The following is an 18,636-nucleotide window of genomic DNA, read 5'->3' as shown; positions in this document are numbered from 1 at the left end:
GTCAAGCTTTCATGTCTCTAGTCATGCTTTTGGGGGGCCAGCCGAAAAGGCACCTCAGACCTTCTAGGTCCAAATGTGTTTTCATCAAGGAAAAAAAATCACTGGAAGTCTTCCCAAGCACCTATCGCATTTCTTGTCTTTCCCTGGGTCCCTTCCCCTGGCTCTCACTCTAGAGCAGTTGATGTAGGGATGGGGGGTTGGCCCCACAACTAAGGATAGGAGAGAATCACCTAAGCAGCTTTACTTTTCCAAGGGGCCCGGCTGTAGGTGCCATGGCACAAATGTGTCAGACCATCACACCACAGTCTACACCACAGTGGGGAGATGGAGTCAAATTGTAGGAAGAATGTGGCCAGAGGCCAGCAGTGCTAAGAGTGTTCCGCTACCCTTCACAGAAGTGAAGACCTCCTTCCAGCAGCTCAGACTGGCACCTGGAGGATATAGGAGAGACATCACCACCACCCCAAGAGCTCTCTGCTGCCTGACAGCTACCATCCGGGCGCTCTCACTTCACTACACAAATTGCCACCATTCTGGAGGCCTCTGAGTGCCACTGGGTCCCTCTGATCAATCCCAGTAAGAACCAGAAGCAGGGAACCAGGGAAGTGGGTAGGGAAGGGTCCTGCTCTGCAGGATGAAGCATTGCTTCGCTGAGAACTCACAACAGCCCCGTGGGCAATACAAAATGGTGTCATGATGTGCTCTGAAACTGAAGTCAATGGGCCATCAGTTAAATTATGTACCTCAATATAAAACCAGAGGAGAAACACTCTTCTTATCCATTCTGTCTACAACTCCAAGAGCCTCCCTTCTTTCGCCTTATGGAAGGTTTTGTCTAAATAATTACAAGGATCTCCATGCAGGGAGGAAAATATGCCTTTAAGGAGAGGAAAAATGTTAGTGATTTGGTGGGGTAGGAACCATGTGTGTGTGGGTGGTGGGGGGTGTGGAAAGCAGTGAGGCATTCTTCCAAGGACTGGGGACCATGAGCTCAAGTTCCCACCAATTAAAAAGGATGTCACTTTCCCATCTGCCCTGGAACAGGAGTGGAGCCCACACAGCTGAGCCTCACTTGCACCAGCTCTACCTTCCCAAGAAGAAATGAGGAAAGTAGAGAATACTGAGCACAGAGGTATCAAACTCTGACCCTCTCCAACATTTCTGAACACAGCTGTACGGGCCACCCCTGCAAGTCCACAGTTGCTTTTCTCACCTCTGATGAACCCTGGAAAGTGCCTTGTTTAAGCCACTCAGGTTTCAGAGTAGCGTAGCCAGGCTGAGAGCTCAGCTCTGAACGTGCCCCTGAAGTACACAGATCTCTAAGCCAGAGATGCTCCTCTTCAATGCTGGCAGATGAGAAAGTGGGGATCATCTCACATTTCTGATTTATAAGTTGCCCAGGGAGTGTCCCAAAGTTGGGATGCTGAGTTCTATTAATTGGTTCCTTGGTCTGAGGCCAAACTACTAGGCAATGCTTCCTGCTAACATGTTGGATTCTTCAACATAGAATTACTTATTCATGAAGGTATTTAGAACTAAATACGATTCAAGCTTTTTATTCCTTTATTTCCTCTAATCTATCACTGGAATTATACATTTGATTCTCAATTATAAGCTAAGACTTACCTCCATGGCCCTGATATTGTCTTAGAAAATGCAGAGTTGAACCCAAAACAAGGCCAATAAAGAAGGCATCTAAAATTCCTTGGCACCACCATGCAGTTTGAGTCTTATTTAAAAACTATTCATTTTAATGACTGTTCAAGTTTATTTTCATAAAAATGTGTTTTATATAAGCCCCAAAGTTTCTCATACAATTAATTCCCTGCACAAAGAAACTGTGTTTCAAACCCAAAATGGTCATGCTGGTCTCCATGACCATTGAGCTTGTTTCTTTCAATTGCAGTTGCCTTTTTAACACTGTAATTAAGCTTAGGGAAAAAAATCATAATGCAAACCAAATAAACCTGCCCTTCATACAATTATTATGGTATGTGGCAAGGGAAAAAAAATGATCTAGGCTTTGTTCATCTTAAAATACACTTGGCAGCCACTTCATTTAATAAGCTCCTTTCTCTTTCTGAGAACAAGAAAGTCATGAAGTCCAAGCAGTAAGGGCGGAATGCTGGCACCTCAGGAGGGGACAACTCGCAGGAGAGACCTGCTTCCAGAGGCTCCGAATGCTGCTCTGATCTGGCTTCTTCAGGATTACAAGTTCGTCTTTAAGTCTGTCTCTCTGGGTTTTACTTTTCTTATTGCTTCTGCTTTTGGTAGAACTGATTTTTTTTTTTAATTGAAACTCTGTATTTTATCTTGGAGTATAGTCGATTAACAGTGTTGTGATAGTTTCAGGTGGACAGTGAATGGACTCAGCCATACATATACATGTATCCGTCCTCCCCCAAACTCCCCTCCCATCCAGGCTGCCACAGAACACTGAGCAGAGTTCCATGTGCTATACAGTAAGTCCTTGTTGGCTATCCATTTTAATTCTAGCTGTGTGTACATCATCCCAAACTCTCTAACTATCTTTTTCTCCCCTCTTTCCCTCCCCCGACTGGTAATCATAAGTTCGATGGTAGAACCTAATTTTTATATGATGAGACAAGGCCCAACAGAGAGGGCTTCCAAGCCCTCGTGTTCCTACCAGACCCACTGGCCTCACTGAGCACCAGCCCACCTGCTCCAGTCTCTTCTCTTACCAACCCTTCCATTCCCCAATCACACAGGATGTAGCCTGACATCCTACACTTGGGAACCTCACAGCTCTGTCCCCTGGGGCCTGTCTTCCATAGCCATGAGCTTCCTCTGCATCTACCTTGATCAGACCCCATCATGAGTAAGCGGTCCCCTGACTTTTCTTCCTGTGTTCACAGGACTTGGAGCACTGCTGGGGTGACCCCTGGAATCTACCCACTTCTCTACTCTTGCTTCCAATGCTGATGATCAGAACTTCTAACATGGACTAGTCCAAAGCTACCCAATATTTCTACTGTCTCCAAGCTCTGTGCCCTGCAACCCAGACAGTGATTATTCTAAAATACCCAGGACACACCATGGCAACCCATTCCAGTATTCTTGCCTGGAGAATCCCATGGGCAGAGGAGCCTGGAGGGCTACAGGCCATAGGAGTTGCAAACAGCTGGACATATCCAAAGTGACTTAGTATGCACACACTCAATACTCCTGCTGTCTCCAGCTCTGCGCCCAGAAACCCAGGCAGTGATTATTCTAAAATGCCCAGGACATAACTCCTGCTTAGCAACATTGGTTGTGTTTTGTTTTTTGTTTTTTTTTTTTTTTGCTTTTTTAAACATTTTTATTTTATGTTGGAGCATAGTTGATTAGCAATGTCATGTTAGTTTCAGTGTACAGCAAAGTGATTTGGTTATACACATACATGTATCATTTTCAAATTCTTTTCCCATTTAGGTTGTTACAGTGTATTGAGCAGCATTCTCTGTGCTATGCATTAGGTCTTTGTTGGTTAATCTATTTTAAATATCTGCTCAGCAACTCCTATCAGCACTTTGTTGATCAAAGTGTGGACAGACCCTTACACTGACCATCAGGAGTCTGGATCCCACTGCTTCATCAAAGATGATTTTTCCAGCATCTTTTTTTTTAATTATTTTTTTTAATTGAAGGATAATGGCTTTACAGAATTTTGTTTTCTGTCAAACCTCAACATCAATCAGCCATAGGTATAAATACATCCCCTCCCTTTTGAACTTCCCTCCCATCTCCCTCCCCATCCCACCCCTCTAGGTTGATACAGAGCCCCTGTTTGAGTTTCCTGAGACATACAGCATGTTCCTGTTGGCTATTTATTTTACATATGGTAATGTAAGTTTCCATGTTACTCTCTCCATACCTCTCACCCTCTCCTCCCCTCTCCCCATGTCCATAAGTCTCTTCTCTATGTCTGTGTCTCCACTGCTGCCCTGTAAATCAATTCTTCAGTCCCATTTTTCTAGATTCCGTATATATGCATTAGAATACGATATTTATCTTTCTCTTTCTGACTTACTCCACTCTGTATAATAGACTCAAGATTCATCCACCTCATTAGAACTGACTCAAATGCATTCCTTTTTATGGCTGAGTAAATCACTGCAGATGGTGATTGCAGCCATGAAGTTAAGAGACCCTTACTCCTTGGAAGGAAAGTTATGACCAACCTAGATAGCATATTCAAAAGCAGAGACATTACTTTGCCAACAAAGGTCTGTCTAGTCAAGGCTATGGTTTTTCCAGTGGTCATGTATGAATGTGAGAGTTGGACTGTGAAGAAAGCTGAGCGCCGAAGAATTGATGCTTTTGAACTGTGGTGTTGGAGAAGACTCTTGAGAGTCCCTTGGACTGCAAGGAGATCCAACCAGTCCATTCTAAACGAGATCAGTCCTGGGTGTTCATTGGAAGGACAGATGCTAAAGCTGAAACTCCAATACTTAGGCCACCTCATGCAAAGAGTTGACTCATTGGAAAAGACTCTGACACTGGGAGGGATTGGGGGCAGGAGGAGAAGGGGACAACAGAGGATGAGATGGCTGGATGGCATCACCAACTTGATGGACATGAATTTGAGTAAACTCCAGAAGTTGGTGATGGACAGAGAGGCCTGGCGTGCTGTGATTCACGGGGTCGCAAAGAGTCGGACACGACTGAGCAACTGAACTGAACTGAATATTCTACTGTGTATATGTACCACAACTTCTTTATCCATTCATCTGTCAATGGAGATCTAGGTTGCTTCCATGTTCTAGCTATTGTAAATAGTGCTGCAATGAACAAAGGTATACATGTGTCTTTTTCAATTTTGGTTTCCTCAGGGTACATGCCTAGGAGTGGGACTGCTGGGTCATATGGTAGTTTCCAGCATCTTTATTCTCAAATACTATATAGGACACACTGAACTATTTGCTGATCCCTGCAAACATCTGTCCTTTGATTACCTGCCATGTGCCTTTATTTGTGGCTATTTCTTCCACTTGGAAGGCTAGGGCACTATCTGTTTCTATCCTATGCTCTATTCAAGGCTTGGCTCAAATATCACCTCTTCCTCTTTACAGTAAGTTTCTTCTTCTCCACATGAACCCCATAAAACCCTTATGTAGCTCAATTAGAGCTCTTACTTTGTTTCGACAACAAGTAGCAAACATCCCAGACCCCAACATGCATGTCCGCTATCTATGAGGATGTCTTAGTCAGCATCTGATCCGAAGCCTCCTGGAAGGCTGAAGCCCCATCCGATTAATCTTCCTAATTCTCCTGCCTGGTAAAGTGGCTTGCATTGAACAAGCATTTAATATATATTTGTTGACAGAATAACTGAATGAAACACTTCCCAGGAGTTTTATATTATAAAAAAAAAAAGAAGAAGCTTAGAGAAGGAAGAAGTAAATTTGTTTAATTTGTTCTCGATTCCATTTGGCACTTTATCACATCAAAGGAAGTAGCAGTCCTTTAAGTCTCAGATTAAATGCTACTTCCTACATGAGGTGACGCCTTCCACTGCCCTATACTGGGTTCAGTTCCTTTGGTGTGCAATGTCTCTCACACACACACAAGCACACACCCTCCTGTAGTGACAGTGCAGAGCAGAGGTGGACAGGGGAGGAACTACTTCCCAACTCCAGATCTCTTCCTCCGTATGAGGTGTGCTTGCACCAGCATCATAGTCCTGGCCTCTCTCCCCGCCCCTCACTCATGACTCTAAAGAGGAAGGGGAAGAGGAACCTGAGCCTGGGGAACCCAGCCCTCCACCTCCCCCTCCCTCTCAGAAGCACATCCCCTGCCCGCTGCTCCCACCAGAGTGGACTTCACCTGGATGCCCTGCCCCTGGCCCAGGCTGCCTCTGCCTGGAGGCCAAGCTGGGCAAACTCTGTAACTCAGTGTCAGGCAGTCCATGTGCCTGAAGAGATGACCTGCATTTGCCAACAGCAATTTCCCCATGAATTTCAGTATTATTTTGCTTTCCCATCTGCCTTAACCTTTCATCTTATTTCTCAGTAGGCCCAGAAATTGGGTGAGAAAGAGGAGAGTTATTCACTGGACCTCTGTCTTGTAACAATTACTTATTTAATCATCAGTGTTCCACTCTCAGCTCTGTGAGCATCGCCTCTTCTTTTTCAGTACGTCCTTGGGTACCTGGTGTGTGTTGAATGCCGGACCCTAGTATTTTTCTATGGAGAAAAATTAGGAGAAGAAAAGAATGAAAGGGGGAGAGGAAAAAGGGAGAAAAGAAAGAGGAAAGGGAAGGGGTTTTTACAAGAGACTAGAGAGGAAGAGAAAGAGGAGGAAACAGAGAAATGATGCAAGAAGGAGAGAAGAAAAGAAAGAGGGGGGAGCTGAGAAGGGAAAAAAGAGAGAGAGAAAAATAAAGCACCAAGGCCAGGACCCCCACACCACAGCCAGAATGCGCACTGGAAATGAGAGCTTAACCTTGGTCAAGTCCTTACCCCTCGCCTGTCCTCCACCCAACTCACGGGCCTTCCAGTCCCTACTTCTGGCTCCAGCTGCTTCACCTGAGACATGAGCATTCACTTTGCTGCCTCTGTTCCCAGGGCTCCTGGGAGGGGGTCCTGGGGAGGGTACAGGTGACGGTGCCTCAGAAGGGAGAAGCCTCACCAAAGAGATGGGTGATAAGTGTTGAGAAGGTGTCTCCAGGGCACTCCAACCCTGCAGAAGTCAGGCCCTACCCAGGAAACGGAGAGTGGCCTCCTAGGAACCCCCCTCATCACACCAGGACACCCTGCTTTCTTCCCTCCTGCCCTCCCCCTTGCTGTTCAATTCTCATTATCCTTCTGCTAATCGAGTAGAGCTGGGCACTTGATCAAAACTATTGGTTCTGTAACTCACCCAGACGCATCATGAGCTGAGACATTTATGACTGTCCCGGGGTATATATCTCTGTGATTGATCTCCTCCTCCGTGAGCTCTCTGGCTGCCCCTGGAGTCTAGAAACATCTCATTGCAAAGGATGAGAGAGGGGCTGTTATAGAGCTTCCTGCCGGCACTTTCAGCCTTGCCCCCATAGCTGAGGACAAGGGGCCAAGGCCTTTCTCAGAAGATAAGCGGGTAAATTGAGGTTAACTATTTTGTATTTATCTGATCTATAGATGAACTAGTATCACTAGGCATCACTCACAACTGAATACTCCCTGGAACTTTGTCACAGCCAAGTTTTTTTTTTTTTTTTTAATTCCAGTCTATTGATAAAAACTATATTACCCCATTTATATCCAAGCTTCAGATGACTTGAATGATACCCTAGGTCAGTCAGTTAGGGCTGCCATAACAATGTCCCACAGACTGAGTGGCTTAAACAACAGAAATTTGTTTTCTCACAGTCATAAAGTCTGAACATCTGAGTTTAAGGTATCAGCAAGTTTGGTTTCTTCCAAGGCCTCTCTCCTTGGCAGGCAGATGATCATTTTCTCCCTGTATATTCACCCAGTCTTCCCTTTATGTGTCTCTTCTTATACCGGTCACATGGGATTAGGGCCCACCCCAACGACCTCATTTTAATTTCATGACTTCTTGAAATTCTCCAAGTACAGTCACATTCTGAGGTCCTGAGGGTTGGGCTTGAACACACGAATCTGGAAGGGGATACAATTCAGGCCATAACACATCCTGTCCCGAATTTCTTTCCTCAAGTCAAACCAGAGTGACCAGGACAGAAAAATAAAGACCCAGCTTCCATCTCTCCCAAGAACAGGGAAATTGATCACATATATCTCAGGGGCACCCCAGTGCCACAACCACAGCCCTTTAGGGCAACAGAATTGGAAGTAACTGTCCACCCAAATACAAAGATGCCCAGTTTCAAAACACTGAAAAGGGATAAACAGCCACCACCAGAGACATGAGCTCAGCTGTCCAGGGCTTGTGAGGCAATGTATTAGATCTTCAAGCTTCCAAAAGGAAAAGTTAACCCTGGAGGAAATGGCTACAGAACCTCAGCCTCACTAGCTAATGTACCTGACCCTACATCTCTTCATCTGTACATGGAGGAAAGAACTGGATCTGCTTCATTTAATGTATGGAGATTAAATGAGAATATCCATGTTCCTCTTAACACAGTGCCTGGCATGTAGTGAGTGCTCGAAACATCCAAAGATACCAGCCAGAGCAGCAGTGGAACCAGTGCTGAGAATCAGGGGTCGGATTTTGTCATCCCCCAATCAGCTCATTCATTCCCATTTCCATGACTTTCCTTGTGCATGCTGCAATCCCTCCTCTTCTCCACCATCAGTCTAGGGCCAGCTCCAGCCCCACTTGCTTGCAGATGGTTTTCCAGAACTCACTACCATGGAGTCTCTCCACCTAGGACCTCCAGTAGCTCAGTCCAGCAGGGTTCTCATTCAGCCCCAAACACAGTCTTGTGCTCTTCTTAACTCCCATGAAACCCCTTCTGGAGGGAAGGTCCCACAGCTTCACCTCTTTGTATTCTCCTTGGGGATGTCCCTCTAACACACCCTGCATTTCCAGCCCTCTGTGTCTTTGCTCACATGATGCTTCCAAGGGTACCTCTACAGTGCAACCCACTCTGTGAGCCTGGCTAAAGCCCTCCTTGATGTCAGGAACAGGAAGGGAGCTCTTCAGCTTCTGTCCACACGCGGCAACAAACACATGACCCTTACGTGGTGACTTCTGGGTGAGTGGGGTGGAGGGACTGACATGGAAGGGGCCCGAGGGAGCTTCCTGGAGTGCTGGAAACAACCACGTTTCTCTGGGTGGTATTCCTACCAATGCATATGTGTGTAAAAATTCATGTGCTACACTATATACGCATGTTATACCTCAATAAAAAATTTTTTGAAAAACATCTCAGGGAGGACATGTGTAGTTTTTTAAATATATTCAATATTATAATTTCATATTTGGAAACCAAAAAAAAAAAAAAACCCTACTCTATTGCTTTTGAAACACAAACTTTAGAGGAATTTTCAAGATTTATATGTTTCTCCACAGGAGACATATGTTGAAAAGGCTCAGACACACTGCTCTACACTGTTCACGTTCTGCCTCAGTTCCCTGCATGCCTCCAGCTCCCCCGCGGACTCAGGGCACCCTCCAGGGAAGGCACTGTCTCAGTACGTGGACAAAAAAACAGTGCAGGGTTTGCTCTAGCACATTGGAGGGGGGTTAGTAAGAGATTGTCCCCCTACTGGCCATAATGGGTCCCCAAAACTGACTGGCAGGCCATCCTTGCCCTCAGAACCCATAATATGCTGAAGCATTGGAGAATTCAAGTCCCAGACTGCTCTTCCCCACTCTGGCCACCTTTCAGCCATATTTTGCAATTCAAAAAAAGAGAGAGAGAGAAGAAAACAAACACTGTGGATAGCCTTGCTCTCAACCAAGGGGTGGCTGCTCAGCAGGCCTGGCAGGGCGCCGAGCCGCTGAGGGTCTGACTCCACCCCTCTAATCATATGAAATTTCCCTGACCAGTGCCTCTGCCTCCTGTGGGCAGTTTGCTCTGCATGCAGACTCCGGGCACAGAGAAGCTGCTGGAAGTTGCTCTTGGAGGCAACAGCCTATGCTGTTCTTAGAACAAAGCCTTTAATTTGTGTGGTGAGAAGCTTAGTGTATTTCATGCTGCCATTATCATCAAGAACTCCCAGGGAGGAGGGTTGGTATGAACCTTCCTGTATTGAACACTGGGCACAACAAGCCCTTAGCATGGGTCCTAGAATGTGGTGGGCACATACAGGTAAATTCACTGCCCCCTTCCCTGGGTGTGGTTCATAAGAAGGATAGAATTCAGGAAGGTTGCTGTTATCAGTCAACCAGGGCACAAATGTTTCTCGAGGACCATGTGGTTGTCAAGTGTGAAGTATCTTTGATGGTTGACAATGCCCCTTGAATAGCTAGGCCATGCTGAGCACTGGAAAGAGAAGTGTGGAAGTTACTTTGCTCTCTATTAATGGGACACCTTCCTACAGTCCTTACTCTGTATCAGATCTCATAAAGTTCCTAGAAATTTCCTGCTTGGCTGTCAGTTTTGGATTACAGGTAGATGACAAAGCATCCCTGGGTTTAGTGAGGGCTCAGACAACACACAGAGAAGGCAATGGCACCCCACTCCAGTACTCTTGCCTGGAAAATCCCATGGACAGGAGAGCCTAGTACTGCAGTCCATGGGGTCTCGAAGAGTGACTTCACTTTCACTTTTCACTTTCATGCATTGGAGAAGGAAATGGCAACCCACTCCAGTGTTCTTGCCTGGAGAATCCCAGGGACAGGGGAGCCTGGTGGGCTGCCGTCTATGGGGTCGCACAGGGTCAGGCATGACTGAAGCAACTGAACAGCAGCAGAGAGCACAGGCCTTCACTGCAGAGATACCGCCTTATCTTTGTCAGATTCTGGAACAATCTCAGGTTTCCACTCCTTTGTGTTATTCCTTTGGAGAAGTTAGAGAAACTTTAGAAACTGATTATAGATCCATGAATGTCCAGCCTCTTGGTCTTTCTTCATTGGGACCAAATGGACAGATTAATCTGATCCTCTCTGAATACCCAAGAGGTGACAAACACAATCAATGGATCAAGTAATGGGAGGAAAGGGAGATGAGAGACAAGGTCCTGTCTGCGAAGACTCCAGAGACTGCTGGAGTGGAACATCACTCAGAGATCTTCTAGTCCATTCCTTCTTTCCTGGTGTCTATAGATGTCCCAGAGAAGGATCATGGCCAAAAATATCCTCTGGGAAATCTCATGGTGGGAGGGGGCTTTGGGCTGGGTCAGGTCTTACTCCCAGGCCAAGTCATCTTGGTAAACAAAGTCAGGAGCTTCTCTCTTTTGCAATGAAGCTACAGGATTGGTTTCCCAACTAAGTCTCTCACTCCTTCTCAGCTCCCCAAGTTTTCAAAATAAGTTCTGTGGCCACCCAGCACAGGGCCCATTCCCACCCTAGGATTCACAGACACTGTACAGTATGTGTCCCCTCTGCCACCTGTGGGGCAACCAGGTAGCAGAGACAATTCTCATAATTCTTGACAATTTTTATATCAATGTAGATGAAAATCTCTTTCACGTTTGTTCATGACCATGTGGGGTATCACCAGTGCATGAGGTACACTGAGAGTCACAGAGGTGAATCAGACATGTTCTTAGTCTGAGAGAAGGAACTTGTTTTCAATAACAGAATACAAGGTAACCACTAGAAGGTCCCATGGCTCTGTGGGGCCATAAAGGAAGCAGATCCCTCCTAGTTGAAGGAAACAAGAAAAAGCAATCAGAGAAGAGAAGAAATGTGTATTGGACATTGAAAGAGAGACATCTGGATATATGAGAAAATGGGAAGGAACAAGCCTGCCAGGGAGAGAGGACCAAAAAAGAAGATGAGAAAATGCAGGGCATATTCAGAAAACAGCAAGTAGATGAATTTCACTAGGCAGTGTATGTGAAAAGGAGTGAGAAGTAAGATCATTCAGGACATGGACTAATTTGAGAAAAGTCTAAGTCTCAGAGGACTCTGAGTTCCCTTTTGAAAGCTTGGAAATTTTTCATTAGGCAACAGGAAGTTATTGAAGAACATAATCAGGGACAAGGTTAGAGTGGGGAGATTGGAAATAGCTTGAGTGAACTTTGCCTTCAGATGAAAGATATGAAGAATCCAAGGCAGAAAACAGAATCCTCATCCCAGAGGAAAAGAAGTTCTGCTTCTTTGTCAAGCTCTCTACAATCTCTGTTCACAATGTTCTCATCTCCATTTATACATTCAGATTCCCCTCTCTTCTAGGTCTTTCTTCATAGATCACAAAATGCCAAGTCTATTGCTTATGTTAAGAATATCAAATCTATGTAAACTACCCCTTCCTCAGCCTTTTTTTTACAGCCAAGCTTTTAAAGTGATACCAAGCTTCTTAAAATTAATGCTTCTGTGCACACTCCATTTTTAAAGCCACGTGGTATTCACAAAATGACCTATATAGGAAGTAAGAGTAAAATGTTAGAATCTTAACTCTTATTTATTTTATTTAAAATTATGTAAGTAAAACTATGTTTTATTAATTCAGTGGAACTCTGCCATAATCCACTGAGACAAGAAATTAGTTCAATCATGTAAAATTAAGGGTAATGCTCTTGGATGGTTAATAAAAATAGCATTTGGGGGTCAGTTTATACTGTCATGAGTCAGTGACAGATGAAAAGTTTATATTATCCGCAAAGAATATCAGAAAATATATTAATAATTCCAATAGAAGACAGAAGACAATAGAATATTATTTTCAAAGACCTAAGAAAAAAGTAATGTTCCACTTATAATTTTTATACCCTGCTAAGTTATCACTGAAGAATAAAAATAAAGACTGAAAGTATTTACCTTTAACAGACTTTTGCTGAAAGAATAATTTTCCTCCTCCATTTTAAAGGATGAAAATTAGGAAGACGGAAATGGAAACTAGAGAAGCAAGATGTAAAAAGAAATGTTGAGCAAGAAATGAATAAGCTTGTGTATAAACCTAAAAAATAATAAAAATGATAAAAAATCATAGTTAACTTGGGGATCGCAAAAGTCAAGTTGGAACTGCAAATAGTGCACAAAAGAAATGTAACATGGTAGGTTATGATCAGAATTAAAACTTTTTAAATTCTTTGTATTTCTTCAGAGGATGACAGAGCCATTAATTAACTTTATTAGGTAAAGTATACATAAAATCATTGTTAAAGTGACCATTAAAAGTGAGAAATTGATATATAACTTTCAAATGAGTAGAAGGGATATGAATAAAGAAAATTCTGCCTATCCAAAGAACATAGGAAAGAAGAGGGAAAAATTATAGCAAAGCAAAACAATAGAATAAATCCAAATAAATAAGTAATAATAAGAAGTTAAATGATAAGCTCAGCCATTAAAACCCTGATTGTCAGACTGGATAGAAAAACTAAATCTAGTTACATGCTGTTTACAAGAAACATGCTTAAAACAAAAGACAGTTACTGCCTGTAAAAAGACAGAGAAAAGATATACCAGACAAATACTAATCAAAAGAAGCCTGACAAAATGGAGTTTAGGGGAAAAGCATTATTACAGACAAAGATGTTCACTAACCATTGATTAAAAAAAATTTCCCTGGAAGATATCTCAATTCTAACACTTGACATACTTAAGAATATAACTGCAAAAAATACAAAGCAAAGATTGACAGAACTGACATGTGAAACTGACAAATCAGCAATCACAATGGGAGATGTTAGCACCTGTCTCAATAATTAATGCACTAAGGGGAGCAAAAATTAGCAAACATATAGATCTGAATATAGATCTGAATTAAACACCTGATCTAATGAACATCTACGGAGGCTCTCAAGATATTCTGTCTACATTTCCTCACTTCCCATACTTGCCATCCATTCTTCAACCAACTGCTTCTACTCCCAGCCCTCCTCTGAAACAGTGGCCCCAAGAGTAACCTTCAGCCTCCCAATTACCAACTCCTTATGCTTCTGCTTTTAAAACCATCGGTTACACTCTCCTTGAAATTGATAACCATCCTTCCATGATACTAGATTCTCATTTCTCCTTCTGCTTATTTGCTGTTTTCTTTATGTGTTTGACTTCATCTGTTGATTTTCACAAGGTTCTGTCCTCATCTCTTCTCATTCTACTCCACACAATTTCCCTGACAATCTTACTTCACACCAAGGGTTTATGTCAGAAATGTGAATTTCGGAGGCAAGGGTTTAGTGCAGAAGCCAGCTTGGATGCGGGCACAGCCCACAGGGTTCCTTGGTGAGAACCCTGGTGAATGCCAGGGCATGGTTGTAGATGAAGGCTGGGAGGCCTGGAAGAGTGACAGTTTCCTTCTAAATTTAGAGCAGGGACCAAGTACATCCTATCACCTCTCCACTTAGCTCGGGGCCTAGCCCCTAACAGACATTTGATATAAGTGTACTACTTGGTGGAGCACACACTGAACTTTGCACGTCCTCTAGAGAGCTCCAGAAAAACAGCCTGTTGAGGGATGGAAAGTTATCATCAATCTCCAAGCTTCCTCAAGGGCTCTGACTCAGGCCAGGAGCTCTAGCCCAAACAGTAGCCAAGATCACAGTCAAAAGATCAGTCTAAGCCAACCCCCAGTGAGGTCACTTCTTAGATGTTTATACGTATTGCTTCGTAAAGTCAGACCATGTCTTAAATCATAAAACCCATATCCCTGCTCATTTCTTCTTGTCCCTCTTTTTCCTCCTTTCCGATAGAAAACATCCCTCCCTCCACCACCCACAGAGCTGTGAATATGCCCACAGTCCCTGAGAGAGACAGGACAAGGGGCACCCTTTGTATTGATGCCTATGGGCCAGAGGAAGAGACTTATGGCAAAGCAAAGTGGCCATTTTCACAGACTTTCCCTAAGCACGTAAGTAAGCCCCAAGCTGCTGAAAAATCGGTCTCCTGTCCTTTCACATTTTTGCAGCAATAGAAGTTCATTTTCTCATCATATGCTGTAAATTACAGGCTGAAAAGGTGGGTCGGATCTGACTCCAGCCTATAAATAGCCGATCTTCCTTTGCCTCCTCAGAGGGGCCATTCTCAACAGTGGCTCAGCTCAGTGCATCCCCGGCAGAGGGACAAAAACGCAGGAACCAGAAATCAAATCACCCTCCAGTGAACCCAGGGCAGAACCTGGACTTCCTCACACCTCGAAATCAGAGAAGACCCTGCCCAGCACACACATATTTTTCTATGAGGTAACATCTAGGTAAATCCACTCCCAGTCTCTCTTCATCTGTCTTACGCACCCCTTCTGCAAATAGCTCCCAGCACTGCCCCAGCATCTTGTAAAATAAAAATCAAAGCTGAGCAAATAATTTAAGACTCATGTTTAAACCTTTCCCAGGTTCCTGAATTCATTGCCTCTTAAAGTGGAAGTGCCTTTGCTACAGGCTCCTGAAGCTGTTCCAGATGACAGCATACCCCCATCCCCACTGAAGAAATATTTTATTTAGCATTTAAGGAGCTCCTCACAGGGCACATGGAAGGCAGTTTTTAATCCAGCGACAACATTATTTATCACCAGCTGCCTGCCTGGCATGAAATAGATGCAAAGGTGAATGAAAAACATGAGTTTCGTCCTTAAGGAACACATAGTCAAGTGGAAGAGACACGCAACACTGAAACAACAGAGAAAAGGAGAACATTAGGATTCAGTGTTCAGTGAAGTGGGCTAGATGAGCATGTTAGGAGTACAAGGAGAGTGGTTTGTGAGGACCGAAGTCTTCCTGGTGGAGGTGAGGATTGAGCTGGAGGTTTTGGAGACACTGAGAAGATTAAGGGGAGAAACTTAAGATGAGAGAACAATGTGAACAAAGGCAAAAAAGCCAAATAAAAGTTTCATTTGGGGACACATGACCTGCATGTGTCAAATGAGAAACAGTATGTGTTATGGGCTCAACTTGTCCCCCACCTCTAACATCTGCGTGTTGAAGTCCTAGTCACTAAGATCTCAGAATGTGACTGTATTTGGAAATAAACTTTAAAGAGGTACTTAAGGTAAAATGAAGTCACCTGAGTGGCCAGCATCTAACAGGACTGATGTCATGATAAGAAGAGGAGATTAGGACAGACAGGTGCAGGGGGAGGACCATGTGAGGACACAGTGAGGGGCAGCCATCTGCCAGCCAAGACAAGAGGCCTTAGAAGAAACCAACCCTGCCAAGCCCTTAATCTTGGACTCCTGGGCTCCAGAACTAGGAAAAAATTAATTTCTGTTGGTTAAGCCCCTCAGTCTGTGGTACAGATTTGTTACAGCAGCCCCAGCAGCCTGATACAGTCAGTTCTCTTGGCAAGATCTCTCCGGAAGCAGCTGGAGGCTGTCCCAAGAGTCCAAGCACAAGGCCATCTTGGCCTGATCCAAGCTAGAGGCAATGAGAATGGATGTAAGGAATTATAAGGTAATAGAAACCAGCCTTGGCCACTGGCTGTATGTGGAGATGAAGGATGCCTTTAACATCTGAGGAAGAAGGACCCCAAGGAAGCAAGCTGCCATTTTGGTTCTCAGGGGTGACCCTCTCTATAGAAACCCAGTGTCCTCGCCCTGGTCTCTCTCAACTCTGGTCTCTATGTGGCAAGAGACCCCTTTAGTGTGCAGGATGCTAAGGAGAGAAACCTCCTCAACATCCAATGCTTCATGCTGACTCGAGTTTGAAGCATCTCGGCAGGGAAAAACTTTAAATCCTAACTTATATCCTCTTCAGTATTCACGTACAGATGTGAAAATTGGACCATAATGAAGGCTGAATGCCAAAGAATTGATGCTTTCAAATTGTGGTGCTAGAAAAGACTCTTGAGAGTCCCTTGAACAGCAAGGAGATCAAACCAGTCAATCCTAAAGGAAATCAGTCCTGAATATTCATTGGAAGGACTGATGCTGAAGCTGAAGCTTCAATACTTTGGCCACCTGACTAGAAGAGCCAACTCATTAGAAAAGATCCTGATGCTGTGGAAAGATTGAAGGCAAAAAAACAGGGCAGGAGGGATGAGATGGTTTAACGGCATCACCAATTCAATGGACATGAACTTTGGCAAACTCCGGGAGATGGTGAGGGGCAGGGAGACCTGGCGTGCCACAGTTTGTGGGACTGCAAAGAGTCGGACACAACTGAGCAACTGAACACCACCACCACCACCACCCTCTCCAGAATGCCCCTGCCCAGCTCTTAGCTCGAACCAGGTAGGTAGTCGGGAACAAAATCTCTCCTGGGGGGCACCGATCGTTAAGAGACTCTAGAGAGCAAAGTGTCTGTCTTATCACTCAGTCACTGGGGATCCCAGACTCCTTGATCACTCAATTTGTAGAATCTCAGCTGCCATCACTGACAACCTCAAACTCCGGACACCACAGCTCATTATGGAAGAAGAGCATCAGGAAATGTGCACTGTGACTCCTTGGGGACACCCTTAACCTCACGACACCTAACGAGCTTGGGTGCATGATGGCTTGTGCTCACTCTGCACCAACACCAAGGGCCTTTCATACATTGACACATATAATTGTGCAAACTTTACCCCTGGTGCAGCACCACTATGTACCCACCAGAAGACCTACTGTGAAAATCGCCAGTGTGGATGTGGACATAGGACAGCTGAAAATCCCCGTTACTCCTGGTTGTACAGCCACTGTGGCAAGCTGCTCAATAGGGTCTACCAACGGTGAATATACGTACATCTCATGGTCCAGCCATTCCATTCTTAGGGACACAAATTGTGGGCTTCCCTGGTGGCTCAGTGGTGAAGAATCCACCTGCCAATGCAGGAGACATGGGTTCCATCCTTGATCTGGGAAGATTTCATATGTGCAAAGCAGCTAAGTCCATGCGCCACAACTATTGAGCCTGTGCTCTGCCACAGGAGAAGCCACCGCAATAAGAAGCCCGTGCACCACAACGAAGAGTTGCCCCTGCTAGCCACAACTAGAGAAAAGTCTATGCAGCAACAAAGTGCAGCCAAAAATAAATAAATAAAATTGCTCTTAAAAATAGAAATTGGGAATATGTGCACCAAAGATGTGTACAACCACACCACTACTGTACCACCACCCATCCCACCCAAACTGAATGGGAAGAATAAGTACATTGACACACAACACCACGAAGGAGTCTCAGAAACATATTTTAAAAAGGAAACAGCACAAAATACCACCTATTGTATGATTCAATCTATGCAAAGTTCGCAAACAGGCACAACTCACCAACCTATGGAGTCAGAAGTCAGACCGATGGTTATTCTCTCCTGCTCTGAGGAAGCACGCGAGAGGTTTCTAAGGTGTGGGTGACATTAAATTTCTTGAACTTGATGCTTTTTTTTATGAGTATCTTTGCTCCATGAAAATTCAATCTGCCATACACTTATGCAATTTTTGTATGTATGTTATATTTCAATTAAAAGTTTTTAAAAATTAAAGCCCCATATGGTAGGAAAATGACTCTTTGCATTGAGGAAAACAAGTCACAGAGGACGTAAGTAACTCTCTCAGGGACAGATGGCCAGCACGAGTCAGAGCCAGGACTTGAAGCCAAGTCGTCTGGCTCTAGAGTGAGATGCTCCATCACTCCTCCACATCTCCTCTTAGGAGAAGAGGGGGTCTTAGCCCACGTCCTGAACTGACTGCCTGTGTAAACCCCGTAGAACCTTATGGATAGTGCTTGGTCCTTAAAGGGTGGCCAGTATATGCCTTATGTGGATATAAATCAACCCTACAAGAAAACACTTGCAGTGGGTAACATGACTTGCACAAGCCACAGTATGGCCATTCTGTATGAGCCAGACCATAGGACAGACAACTAAAGTTTACTTCATACTGTGGACAACAGAAATGAGTCTTTAGACCTGGCAGCCATTTCTCACCAAGTCCCCCCCAACCCCTGCCCCCATCCCTCCTAAAGACCTCATAGGAGGAACTGGTCCAAGCTTGGGTTTCTTCTGGGTTGAACACTTTGGGCAACAATTGATGGTGAACTCTCCCTCCAGGCATCTTTGAAAATCTATTTGATTCTGGCATTTAGAGAGATATCTCAGAGTTTCAATGATCAACTCACAGATCAAGAGGCTGCTCAAGGATTTAAAATGCAGAACATGAGATGCAAAACCAGTGTAGATCAAACTGGACGATTTTTTCTCTAGAGA

This window comes from Bos javanicus, chromosome 11 (genome assembly GCF_032452875.1).
Source record: "Bos javanicus breed banteng chromosome 11, ARS-OSU_banteng_1.0, whole genome shotgun sequence".
Taxonomy (NCBI): domain Eukaryota; kingdom Metazoa; phylum Chordata; class Mammalia; order Artiodactyla; family Bovidae; genus Bos; species Bos javanicus.
The sequence above is the reverse complement of the archived record's forward strand: the minus strand, read 5'-3'. Positions refer to the sequence as shown.